General features: G+C 37.4%; 1 pseudogene; it reads right to left on the reverse strand.

The window, feature by feature from the left end:
• Positions 1-935: 935 nt before the first annotated feature.
• Positions 936-11,778, reverse strand: LOC128581033 (cyclin-G1-like; annotated as a pseudogene).
• Between the last annotated feature and the right edge of the window lie 1,948 nt (positions 11,779-13,726).

Genomic DNA, 13,726 nt, shown 5'->3' on the forward strand with positions numbered 1-13,726 from the left:
TCATTCTACTGTGGCATATTATTAATCAGGCAGCTTTTCCAAATCTGAAAACTATGCTAATCCAGTTGTGATATTTTGAGGCTTCAAAGCTTAAATCCATGATAACATTATGGAATCCACAGATTACGGTTGTAGAGAAAAGCTTCCAGGAGTTTTTTGCTGCTGTAATAATGCTATTTAAATAAACAAACAAAAGAAGTCCCAGCTTGTCAGAAGTCTGCCTGTAGAACAAACTTGAACTTTCATATCTGAATATTCATAATCATATGTAGCTGTGTTAAATGTTCATATTTCGTTTTGAAAGGAAAAGATAACTCATCATTCTGAGTTAAATTAATATGGCAAGAATGTATATCATGTATCCAGCGACCAAGTTGCCATTTTTATGCATATAACTACTTTCTAGTAGTCCAGCTGCCATGGCCAGGACATGTAACTATAGTGTTGAGACACCTTGGCAGTTTCCAGACACCAGTGTGGCAATCATTTGCCATATGCTACTTTTTCTTTAACTACATACTGATTTTGCTTACAAGCTAATGGTCTCAAATTAGATCATATATTGTTCAAATTTTTGGTCCTGTTGTCCTACTTGACCCACATAACTTTAAATGAGCCAGAGGTTGCTTCTACATATAGTAAGATGTGCAACAAAAAAACCACTACTGCTACTGTTAAAATTACCTAAATTGAAAATGTAATGAAATGGCTAACATGGATCTGAGAGGAAGATAATCCCTTAAAGTGTTGTACCTTTTATAAAATAAACTTCAAATATTAGCTGACTACATGAGTAACGTAATTTCCCCATTTGCTATTCCAACTCCATTTTGTTTATTTTGAAGATGATTAATATTTTAATTCTTCAATTGTAGCAGAAAATTATAGCATTAGCAAATGTTCTCTATCTGGAGAGTGACAGTGAACCACATTTATCAATTAGGGAACCATTTCAGGAATGTTGAGAGGTGGCTTATTCTGTAGTAACTATGCTTCAATTGCCATGTACTAAACCCAGAAACAATCCACTTGAACTTCAGAACGTTTTGATTGGAACACTTCTTTAATAAATATTCAGCTAAATGCTCGGATACAAGCTCTTGCCAGAAGATCAAATCTCTGCCATTTATACTGGAGTATTTCTGAAGACATCCTACTCCTTTAGTTAGTTAACTCTACACACTCTGTGCTTGGATCTCCAGTGCAATGATAGACAATGTAACACAGAAGGCTTTGCCTTAGAAAATACAATCCTGGTGGCGCCTGTGGCTCAGTGAGTAGGGTGCTGGCCCCATATGCCGAGGGTGGCGGGTTCAAACCCAGCCCCGGCCAAACTGCAACAAAAAAATAGCCGGGCGTTGTGGCGGGTGCCTGTAGTCTCAGCTGCTTGGGAGGCTGAGGCAAGAGAATCGCTCTAAGCCCAAGAGTTAGAGGTTGCTGTGAGCCATGTGACGCCACGGCACTCTACCGAGGGCAGTACAGTGAGACTCTGTCTCTACAAAAAAAATAATAATAATAAAAGAAAAAAAAAAAGAAAATACGATCCTGCAATGACATGCCTTGAGTTGAACGTCTAGTCTTTCAAAATTAAGGTATTTCTCCTTTCAAATGGTGAGTTTTCTTGCATGAGTAATTAACAAAGTTGCAGAAATTGAAAGACAGTTGTAACTTTGACTTTTCAACACAATCTTTTCCATCTCTCGAGTCTGACACAGAATGAACTCCTGGACAGATATCTTATTCCTCCTCTTGATAATGATTTCTATTTCTCTTTCTCTCAGCAACCCTCTTTGATCTTCTTTGAAGAATGAGGCATTTAATTCGTGGTCACTATTTAAAAAAAAGAAAACACTCTTTGCTTGCAGTTACTATTCTGAATGAAGAATCATTTACTGTATTTAAATATTTCACTTAAAATTACTTGATTTTGTACCTCTGTTAAATTGAAGGTTGGTTGGTTGGTTTGCTTGCTTTGGCCAAACCTATTGCTTTCGAGAAAAATATTGTTATGCACTTTTATGTTGTGGAAAATAATATCATTGAATAATACTCCATAAAAGTTAAACTACAAAATAAAATCATAATAATAACACTAACCGATTATAATAACAGCTGTCATCCCACAGAAAATATTCCTTCATGGGGTCACAGCATAGGTTTCGATATTTCTGCTTTGACATGATTCTATAAAGCACTCCTATACTGCCTTTAGCCCTCTGAAAGTAGAAAGCATGAAAAAATTACGTTTCTATTACCTTCTTTCAACCCTTTAATTTCCTGAAGTTCATTTAGCCTGAATTCTTTGCTCAAGACCCCCCAGTGAGCAGGAAAGCTCATTCTCATAATATCCAGAACCATCCAGACCCTTGATTTAAAAGAAATCATGTCTAAACATGGGGGAATAATAGTTACATGACTTTGTTTTCTGACTCAATGGATAAACATATAATGGGGAGTCGGGATTTCTCTCCTTGTATCCAAATAGCAGAATGTGCTTCCTTCTGGTATTAGTCATAAATCATTGTTAAACTTTTTCTTTCATTTTGTAATATTGTTACACTGGAAGATTCTGGTGTGGTTGGAGTCACTCTTGCCCATTGCAATCACTAGAGGAATATCAACTGTGTTAGTAAGCAATACCCAGCCAGAAGCCACATGAACTAATACCGTATCTTTGGGGAAGGGGTTCTGTTAGAAGTGCTCTACTGAATCAGACAGCATAATTAAATGGCACTTCATTTAGATCTTGGATTTGGCCATACCTATTGCTTTAACTATACATGATCCACTATACTGGCTTGAACATAACAGGCTCTGGTTGAAATATTTGACCCATTAGACTCCAAAGCATTTCCATGGTTAAGTACTTACCAAGAAGTAGCCCATAGGAAACAGCTTCTGTGATCATGTAGCTCCTTTTTCTTCCAAAAAACCAGGATCGTTCTCCTGGGCTAATGGAAAAAAAAAACCACACACACACAAAAAAAACACTCTTGAGATGCAACTATCTTTGACTTATAAAAAAGTCCATGAATGACTTGTGTCCTAAACCAATGGGAAATAATTAAGGCTAATTATTTACAAGAAAGACAGAGATTTCCAAACCCTGTAGGGCTAAAGTCAGAGCTTTCCCTTATACGATCTGACTGTATGTTCTAGACCATCAGGATGCCCCAAATCTGCACTAGCATTTGCTGGTGTGACTCTTAGAATTCCTGAGCAAATTCATATTTATTCCATGGAACATTTTGACACAGTCTCTAATGAACATCAAATGCAGTTGACGGTGATTCATCCCAAAAGAGACTCAGGTAAAAGAGGCAACAAAGATCAAATTTCCTTGCTCATAGAACCTGTCACTCACTTTCCCATCAACTTGCTCTTCACCTGTCTGAGTAGATGGGCATCATTGCAGTCATAAATGGAAATACATGTAAATGCCCTGAGGATTGATTTACCACGGGGTTATTTATCATACCAATGAGGACACACAGGGTCCAAAACAACAAACCCTGGACTACTTAGACTTCATTAGAGGAGCATGGAAAATGGAACAGAACTAAAAATCACAACAGATTCCCAGAGGACTGTTAATTGTTCATTGCTGAGAATGGAAACTTCAGTAGAAGTGTATTTTAATTACCGTGTCACTGAGCAATATGATAACCACAGCCTATAGCTAATTATCACAGTCCCATTTCACCATAAATTTCTTTATGCCCCTTCCCAGTCAATATCCCACCCCAAGAGAAACAATTATTTGAATTTCTAGCATCAAAAATTACTTTTCCTTGTTTTGAATGAACACAATATGTGTTTCTTTCTTGCCTTTTTTTTCCTCAATGTGTTTCTCAGATCAATCTCCAGTCTTTCATTATCAGTGATTTATTTTCCGTACTTCTTTGCAGTAGTCCATTGTAGAAGTCCAACACAATTTTTAATTCTTCCAGTGAAGGGCATTTGTGCCTTTACAAGTTCAGTGTTAGTCCCATTTACTATAGGTCTTAACACTTGCTATGAAAAATTGCAAAATAGTTTCCAAAAGGATCTAGACTCTCAGCAATAATGCATGAGAATCCAAGTTGCTCTATAGTCTCATAGTCACTTCGTCTTGTAAGACAGCTGTCCCAAACTTTTTGGTTCAAGGAACCAGTTACATGGAAGACAACTTTTGCATGGACTGGGAAGTGGGGGAGGGCATAGTTTGGGGATAATTCAAGTGCATTACCTTTATGGTGCCAAAATTTCTATTTATTTCTTATTTCTGTTACATTATAATCTATAATGAAATAATTATACAACTTGCCATCCTGCAGTATGTTTGTTTTCCTGGAACTACAAACTCAAATCATCAGGCATTGGTTCTCCTAAGGAGCATGCAACCTACATCTCTCACATGTGTTTTCATCTGTGAAATGTCTCTTAAAGTCTTTGGTCCTTCTAAAAAATTATGGTTTCTCCCTTTTTATGATTGTTTTTAAGAATTATTTCTGCATTCTCTATAAATCTTTTGTTTGATATATCTAGATATAGCATTAAATAGCTTCTCCCAACAGATCAAGTGACATTCTGGAATACCTTAAACAAAGGGGATTTCTAGGATATGGAAATTTCAGTTTTAAAAGTGGGAAAATCCGGGGCGGCGCCTGTGGCTCAGTCGGTAGGGCGCCGGCCTCATATACCGAGGGTGGCAGGTTCAAACCACGGTCCCTGCCAAACTGCAACCAAAAAATAGCCAGGCATTGTGGCAATGTGCCTGTAGTCCCAGCTGCTCAGGAGGCTGAGGCAGGAGAATCGCTTAAGCCCAGGAGTTGGAGGTTGCTGTGAGCTGTGTGAGGCCACGGCACTCTACCGAGGGCCATAGAGTGAGACTCTGTCTCTACAAAAAAAAAGAAAAAAATAAAATAAAAAATAAAAGTGGGAAAATCCTGGGCAATCCAGGATGGTTGGTCACCCCACTTCCCAGTCCATGGCTTATTTTTCCCTGTTCTAATGATGTCTTGATTTTAACTATGGAAAAATTATCAGTCTTTGTTTTTGGTTAATTATTTTTATATCCCATTTAAGAAATTTTTTCGTAAGTCACGGTCTTAAAGATATCCTCCTTCATGATACTTGTCTTTTCACATTTAATCTATGATACACATCAAATTAATTTTTATGTATAATGTAATGTGTGGCTCGTGTTGGTTTTTTACATTTGGATATCTAATTAACCAAGCACCATTTATTTAAAAAATTATTGCTTTCCCAACTCAATTGTGGTAGAGACTTTTTCAAACATCAGATGAAAATGTATGCACGTGTCTGTCTCTGACTCCTCTATTGAATTTTATGGGTTTATTTTTCTATTTATTTGCTTCCCAATGCCATACTTTGACAATCACTAGAGTTTTATAGTAAGTCTTTATTTCTGATAAAGTAAGTCCTCCAACTTAGTTCTTCTTTTAATCAATATTGCCTTGAAAAATTCAGGTGCTTTGAATGTCCATATGTACTTTTTAACCCACTTACCAGTTGTGACAAAAACTCTCCAACAATTTTGCTGAGATTGTGTTGAAACTATAGATCATACTGAAAAGAATTTATAACTTAATAATAAAGAGTTTACCAATAAGTGAACATGGTATGTCCTTCCATTTATTCATACCTCATTTATTTAATTTTTCTCTGTAACATATTTAAATGTTTTATGTAGAGTTCTTACAGCTATTTTATTAGAAATGTTTCTAGGCATTTCACGTGTGTGGATGTTACTGTAAATGACATTGTTTTAAATTTTAATTTAATATCTTCTTAGTTTTTGCTGGTATATAGAAATACTGGTTTGTTTATTATTTCTAATATTTTAATTAAAGATTCTTTTGCATTTTCTATTTACCAAACTCTAAAGACAGTTTTATTTTTCCAATTTTAATAAATTTTATGTCTTTTATTTATGTCATTCCCTGGCAAAGACCTTTAGTGTCATGTTGGATATATAAGGTTTGATAATTAAGCCCATGAACTCATCCTACAAAAAGTGCTACATACCTCCCTGCTGGATATCTCTGTAGTGCCCTTCAAGGTATTCCGCCTGAATACCATGGGAAGGTATGCACCAATGCCAGTTTTTCATTCACCCTTCAAAGCAATTTTGGAACTCTTTTTCTGAAATAACCATCAGAGCTGTCATTGTACGAGGTCTAACAATTAAGTTCAAGAACTTGCCACCTAGCACTTACATTACTAGCATTGTACAAACAACTCAGTAAAGTTGCATAGCGATGGTATATCAGTGTCTCACAGCTACATTCATATCAACACATGGAAGTGACTTTTTCAGTGGCATTCATTATTTTTGTTGCATGTTTTTGTGTGCCATATGACAACAGCTCAAAGGAGGTATTAATAAGATTGCTGTTATGGGCTCGGCGCCTATGGCTCAAGCAGCTAAGGCGCCAGCCACATACACCTGAGCTGGCGGTTTTGAATCCAGCCTGGGCCCGCCAAACAATGATGGCTGCAACCAAAAAAAATAATAATAATAATAGCCAGGCTTTGTGGCAGGTGCCTGTAGTCCCAGCTACTTGGGAGGCAGAGGCAGGGGAATCGCTTGAGCCCAGGAGTTGGAGCTGTGATGCCATAGCACTCTACCCAGGGTGACAGCTTGAGGCTCTGTCTCAAAAAAAAAAAAAAAGATTGCTGTTATGTTTTATTTACAAAGCGATTGCATATAAAACAACAAAAAATTATATAGCTATGCAAATGTCAATAATCCTGAAAACTGAACACACTGTATTTAATAATATGCTAATGATTATAATACTATGGTTGACTTTGAGGAATACATAAGTAGTATGGACATCCCATGACAGGTGAATTTACATACATTATCTCATTTGTTTCTCACAAGAACAAGAACAAGCAGGTCCCATTGTTATCTTCATTTTAAGGAAAGGAAAGTTCGACAGGGTTGAACTTAGGTCCTCCTCTCTGGCTCATGTTGCTATTCTATGTGGCCTTCCTCTCAGGCAGTTGAAAAACTTAATCTTATGTTCCCCTAGAAGTTCTACACTGACTGTGATCTCCTTTTTCTCTTCTGTGTCTCAATTTCATTATTTGTAAAATAAGATAATTTTTTTTTTTATTTCAGGGTATTGTGAGGGTACAAACAACAGGTCACAATTTTTGAATATTTTAGGTAAAGTCCCTCTTGTAGTTGTATCCCACACCCAAAGGTATGCCATACACCCCTAACCTTTAAGTGGGAGCACACCAATATCCCTTCACCACTATCTCCTATCCTCACTCCCTCATTCCCCTTCTTCCCAACTTGACTAGAATTAAGTTTCTCTCCTATGTGGGCATGTGTTAGATCATCTACTGGCTTCATAATAAAATCGAGTACATTTTTAGTTGCCTTACCATTCTTGTAATACTTTACTAAGAAGAATGTGTTTCAACTCCATGAAGGTTAACAAAAAAGATATAAAGACTCCATCTTTTCCTATGGCTGAATAGTATTCTATGGTATACATATACCACAGGTTATTAATCCATTCCTGAGTTGATGGGCATTTGGTTGTTTCCACATCTTGACGATCATAAATTGGCCCTCAAAAAACACTCTAGTGCAAATGCTTCATAATGAAATAATTTTTTTTTCTTCCATAGATGCCTAGAAGTGGGATTGTGGGGTCAAATGGGAGGTCTAATTTGAATTCTTTGAGACTTCTTCATACTTCATCCCAAAGAGGCTGTATTAGTTTGCAGTCCCACCAACAGTGTAAAAGTGTTCCTCTCTCTCCACACTCGTACAAGTGTCTACAACTCTGAGACTTTGTAATGTGGGCTAATCTTACTGGGGTTAGGCAATACCTCAGGGTGGTTTTGATTTGCATTTCTCTGATGATTAGGGATGATGAGCATTTCTTCATGTTTGTTCACCATTCGTCTATCTTCCTCAGAGAAAGTTCTGTTCATGTCTCTTGCTGCCCAAACATAGATGGGATTATTTGCTCTTTTTTGTTGTTTAATTTCAGTTTTCTATCGATTCTCATTATTAAGCCTTTGGCAGATTCAAAATATGCAAATATCTCTTCCCAATCTAAAGATTGTATATTTGCTTTAAAGATCATGTCCTTAGCTGTGCAAAAGTTGTTCAGTTTAATTAAGTCTCATTTGTTTATTTTTGTTGTTGCAACTGCCAGGGAAGTCTTCATAAAATCTTTCTCCAGGCTGACATCCTCAAGCATTTTTCTCACACTTCCTTCTAAGATTCTTATTGTTTCATGTCTTAGACTTAAATAGTCTATCCATCTTGAGTCAAATCTTGTAAGTGGTGAAAGGTGTGGGTCCAGTTTCAGTCTTTCACATGTGATTGTCCAGTTCTCCCAGCCCCATTTATTGAATAGGGGTGCTTTTCTCCAGTATATGCTTTTGTTTGGTTTATCAAAGATCAAATGATTATAAAAGACTGGTTTCATTTCTTTTTTTTTCTATTCAGTTACACATGTCTATGTCTCTATTTTTGTTCCCATACCATACTCTTTTGATCACTGTGAACTTGTAATATAACCTAAAGTCTCACAGAGTGATGCCTTCAGTCTTGTTTTTATTACTAAACATTGCCTTGGTTATATGGGGGTTTTTTCTGGTTCCATACAAAATGAAGACTATTTTTTTCCAGTTCTTCAATGTATGATATTGCTATTTTAATGGGTATTGCATTGGGTAGTATAGACATTTTAACAATGTTGATTCTTCCTATCCAGGATCATTGTATATTCTTCCATTTGTTGATGTCTTCTGCTATTTCTTTTCTTAGAATTTCATAATTCTCTTCGTAGAGGTTCTTCATCTTTTTTGTTGCATATATTCCTAGGTATTTCACTTTCTTTGAAGCTATTATGAAGGAAATTATATCTTTGATTAGCTTCTTGGCTTGGCTCTTATTGGTATATATACAAAGGCTACTGATTTGTGGACATTGATTTTATACCCTGAGACATTATTGTATTTCTTCACCACTTCCAGAAGTTTTGTGGTTGAGTATTTGGAGTTTCTTAATTATAAGTGCATATCACTGGCAAAGAGTGAGACTTTAACCTCCTCTGCCCCCATTTGGATGCCCTTAATATTCTTCTCTTGATTCATTGTATTTGATAGAACTTCCAACACTATGTTAAATAGTAATGGTAATACAGAACATCCTTGTCTAATTCCAGTTCTTAGTGAAAAAGCTTTCAGTTTTACCCTATTCCATATGATATTGGCTGTGGGTTTGTTGTCAATGGCTTCAATCAGTTTAGGAAATATATTCTTAATTGTTCTTGTTAGGAAAGGATGCTGACTTCATCAAACAACTTTTCTGCACCTGTTGACAGTATAATATGGTCTTTGCTTTTGCTTCTGTTGATATGCTGCATTACATTTATGGATTTGCATATGTTAAATCAGCCTTGCATGCCTGGGATGATTTAGATGTATAATTTTTTTAATGTGTAGCTGTAATCTATTGTTTAAGATTTTATTGAGTATTTTTGTGTCAATATTCATTAGTGAAATTAGTCTGTAGTTCTCTGTTTTAGGTAGGTCCTTTCCTGACTTTGGTATCAGGGTGATGCTTGCTTCCTAGAGTGTGGTGCGGAAGAAATGTTTAGGAATAGGTTGTGCAGTATAAGTACTTGGTTATTTTTAAAGGTTTGATAGAATTCTGGCATGCAATCAACTTCCCCAGGGCTGTTGTTGTTGCTGCTGCTGCTGTTTTGGAAGGTATTTTATTATTTCTTCCATCTTAGTGCTTGATGTTCTGGTCAAGAGATCTATTTCTTCCTGGTTAATTGTAGGGAGTTGGTGTGACTCCAGGTATTGATCCATTTCCTCCATATTATCAAATGTCTGGGAGTAGAGTTTCTTGTAATAGCAGAGATGAACTTTTGTATCTCTTGGTGTCTGTTTTTAATTTCATCTTTTTCATTCTGATTGAGGTTATTAGAGATTTTACTTTTCTGATTCTAGTTAATCTGACCAATGGCTTCTTGATTTATTTCATTTATCTTTTTGAAGAACAACTTTTTGTTTTGGTTATTTTTCTGAATGATTTGTTTGCTTTCAATTTCATTTATTTCTGATTATTTGAAATTATTTGGTTATTTCCTTTTTTCTGCTGGGTTTGGGGTTGAATTTCTCTTTCTTTTCCATTTCCTTATGGTGATTCATTAGACTGTTGATGTGCTTTCTTCTGTTTTTCAGATGTAGCCATCTAGTGCAAGAAATTTTCCTCTTAGGCCGGCTTTTGCAGTATTACACAGGTTTAGGTAACTTGTAGCCACACTGTTGTTATGTTTGAGATATTTAACAATTTCCCCCTTTTATCTCTTCCATAACCCAGCTATTATTCAGCACAAAGTTGTTGAATCTCCAAGCCTTTGTGTGGGGATGAAAATTTTTGTTGTTATTTCTCTGTTTTCCATTTACCTGAAATATTGTTTTAAACCTCTTTCCCACCTTTATTGCCTGCTGGTCTGAAAAGATACAAGATATAACATCAATTCTTCAAATTTTGTTGAGGTTTGATTTTTGACCTAGTATATAGTCTGTTTTGGAGTATGTTCCATGGGCTGAAGAGAAGAACATATATTCCTCAGCTTTGGGATGGCATGTGATGTATATGTCTATTAAGTTCATTTGTTCTAGGGTTGCATTTAAGTACCTTTTATCTAGTTTAGTTCTATTTAGATAATATGTCCAGCTCTGTCAGAGGGGGTTAAGGTCCCCAAGTATTACTGTGTCATAGGATGTCATATTGCTCAGACCACTCAATGTCTGTTTTATAAATCTGGGAGCATTTAAGTCAGGCACATAAATATTTAGAATTGAATTGTTCTCTAGATGTATTTTTCCCTTGACCAGTATAAAGTCATCTTTGCCTTTCTTAACGGTAGTGCTTTTAAATCCACTTTTATCTGAAAATATGACTGTGACCCCTTCTTTCTCCTCGTTTCCAATTGCCTGAAATATTGTTTTCCAACTCTTGACCATGAGTCTTGTCTTGTCTTTCAGGTTGGCTGTTTCCTGGAGACAACATATGTATAGCTTGTACTCTTTTTCAAATTGGCCAGCTGTCCATCTTTAGTGGGGGAATTAAAGCCATTAAAATTTATTAAGAGAATTGATAAGTATGGTGAAGTTCTATTCATCTTATTTTGTGAAGATCCATTACTTAGCTTTATCCTTTGTGCCATTGTGGAAGCTAAGTTTTGTTCTTTACTTTCTGGGTATTTACTTTGCTGGTGGTCCACTGTGATGTTCAGTGTGGAGAATAGATCTAAGTATTTCCTACAGAGCTGGTCTTGTAATAGCAAATTTCCTCAATGTTTGTATATCAGTAAAAGATTTGATTTCTCTATTAATTTTAAAACTCATTTTAGCAAGAGGTTGAAAATTGTTTTGTTTAAAAAGGCTAAAGGTCAATGACCATTCTCTTCTGCCTTGGAAAGTTTTAGCTGAAAAATCTGCCATCATCCTGAAGGGTCTGCTTCTGTAGGTCAAATGGCACTTACTCCAGGCTGCTTTTGCCACATCAGCTGCTTTTGCCACATCAGCTGCTTTGACAGCTTCTTTATTTTTCAAAATCGTACAAGTAGTCAACTTAGGCATCCCACACATAGTAGCAAGATCAGCCACACATGTACTGCTTTCATGTTTAGCAATAATATCTTTCTTAACTTCAATTGTAGCTCTAACAGCTTTCCTCTTACTCTTATTTTCCTGACCACACCTTTTAGGACCCATGGCAAATACATTTAGTTGTTATTATATGAAAGAAAAACATAAAAAATTTACAAAAGCATAAAATTAACAGCAAAAATCACAAGAGATGCTTTCACTACAGCTTCTGACAAGGAACTGAATGACAAAGTGTATGGGTGGACCCAGCACTGGGGAAATGTATGGACAAACACATGAACATTGTGCTTCTTGTTCAGATTCCAAAGCAGTGTTTGGATTTCAGGCAAAATTTCCTCAAATTTTTCATTCAGATTCTAAGTTGTTCGTGGTCTGGGGGCATTTGGATTCCAGAGACAATACTATTTCTATCTCTCTCTCTCTCTCTCTGTATGTGTACACATATATATACACATATATAGCATATATTGACTGGGCACCAGGTGGTGCTGTGGTGTTAGGAGTCAGAGAACACACCTTGGATTTACTATATATGATGGGAGTCAGAAGCCACTCTCTAGTTGCAAAGGAAACCAGATCTTTTCTTCCTGACTTCTTTGCCTTCCATCCAGGCCTGTTCACTTCGTCAGCATTCAGTCCCCATGGGACTGGGATCCTAAAGCTCTCACCGGTCTTCCTAGGAAGCCAGTGAGACAAGTTACCCTGACAACAAAGTGGCCCTCCCAGGGTATAGGAGCCAAGGAGCTCACTCAAAAGATAGTTGCTAAAGATCAGCAGGTGCAGCAGAGCTGGTGCACTAGAATCCCACAAACCGTTCCTCCTGAGTGCTCTTTCTTCCTACCATGGCAGCACCCTGCCAGCAGCCAAGCCAATGGGAGAACCACCTCAGTGGCATTCAACACTGGATGCTGGACTCTCTTTGAGTCTACTTGCTCCTCCAGCAAGCAGCCTATCCAAAATCAAAATACTACAGGACAACCCCTTCATATCCCTAGACCTCCACAGAGAAGCTGGCCAACCTGCCAACCTCTGCCCATCCCAAGCACCTACATTGGTTTTCCTCAGCTACACACCTCCTTGTTGGCTCTTGAAATCTGTTACTTCACTGTATTCCCCAGAGTGATGTTTCTGTGCAGATTCCTCCAGCTAGAAGTGGTCAAAGTTTACCTTCCCCGGTCTCACCACAAGTGGCAAGATGTCTCTAGACTGCCATCTTGATCCCATTAGATTCTGCCTCCTTCTAGTAATCTTCATTCTTTGATGCCCTTTCAATTTTGCTCTTCCTTTTTCCTAATCTCCTCTCATTTTCACTATACCCTTGTGAATTCTCTTTATTCTAGTATGACTCACCAGACCCTCTCCACCTCATGGTGATCTCTTTGTTGTAGATGAAGACCAATAGGTGTTGCTGCTTTGGAAAGAGATGTCTGTGGAAATGAGGAATAGGACAATTGTCCAGGAATTCACCCTGGAGGTTATTTCCTTTTATCTAGCATTTGGGGAAGGTGTTCTCCCCAGTGCACCTGCTGGCATATCTGGCCTCCATTGCAGCAAATGCGCCATGTTCACCATTACCTGTGCCGTTATCCATCTCCAGCCACTCATGTACCTTTTCCTCAGCATTTTCTCCTTTTTTGAGTGTTGCTTCACAAATGCTGTTATTCCTAATTTGCTGGTCGTTTTTCTCTTAAGCAGGCAAATGATTTCCTTTGCTACCTGTTTTGTACAAGACTTCCTCTTTGTATTGCTGGGAGAAACAGTTTTCTTCCTCCTAGCTGTGATGTCCATTGGTACATGGTCTTTGCTGGGCTCTGTGTTACCGACTACCATGAACCTGAGGACTTGCTTCCTCGCAGTCACTGCTTTGCTGTGGGCTTTGCTCTCATCACTGGTCTGGTGGGTAAGGTTTCACAGTTATTTCTCTGTGGGCTGCATGTCATACCTCATTTTTTTCAGTCCCCCCTTTGGCCCCCTGATCTATATTTTCTGCTGTGACACTGGATGGGTTCAAATGTCAGCCTTTGGTCTCACTTTATTGACCTTGTTTACACCT

This window comes from Nycticebus coucang, chromosome 3 (genome assembly GCF_027406575.1).
Source record: "Nycticebus coucang isolate mNycCou1 chromosome 3, mNycCou1.pri, whole genome shotgun sequence".
In the NCBI taxonomy this organism is placed as follows: domain Eukaryota; kingdom Metazoa; phylum Chordata; class Mammalia; order Primates; family Lorisidae; genus Nycticebus; species Nycticebus coucang.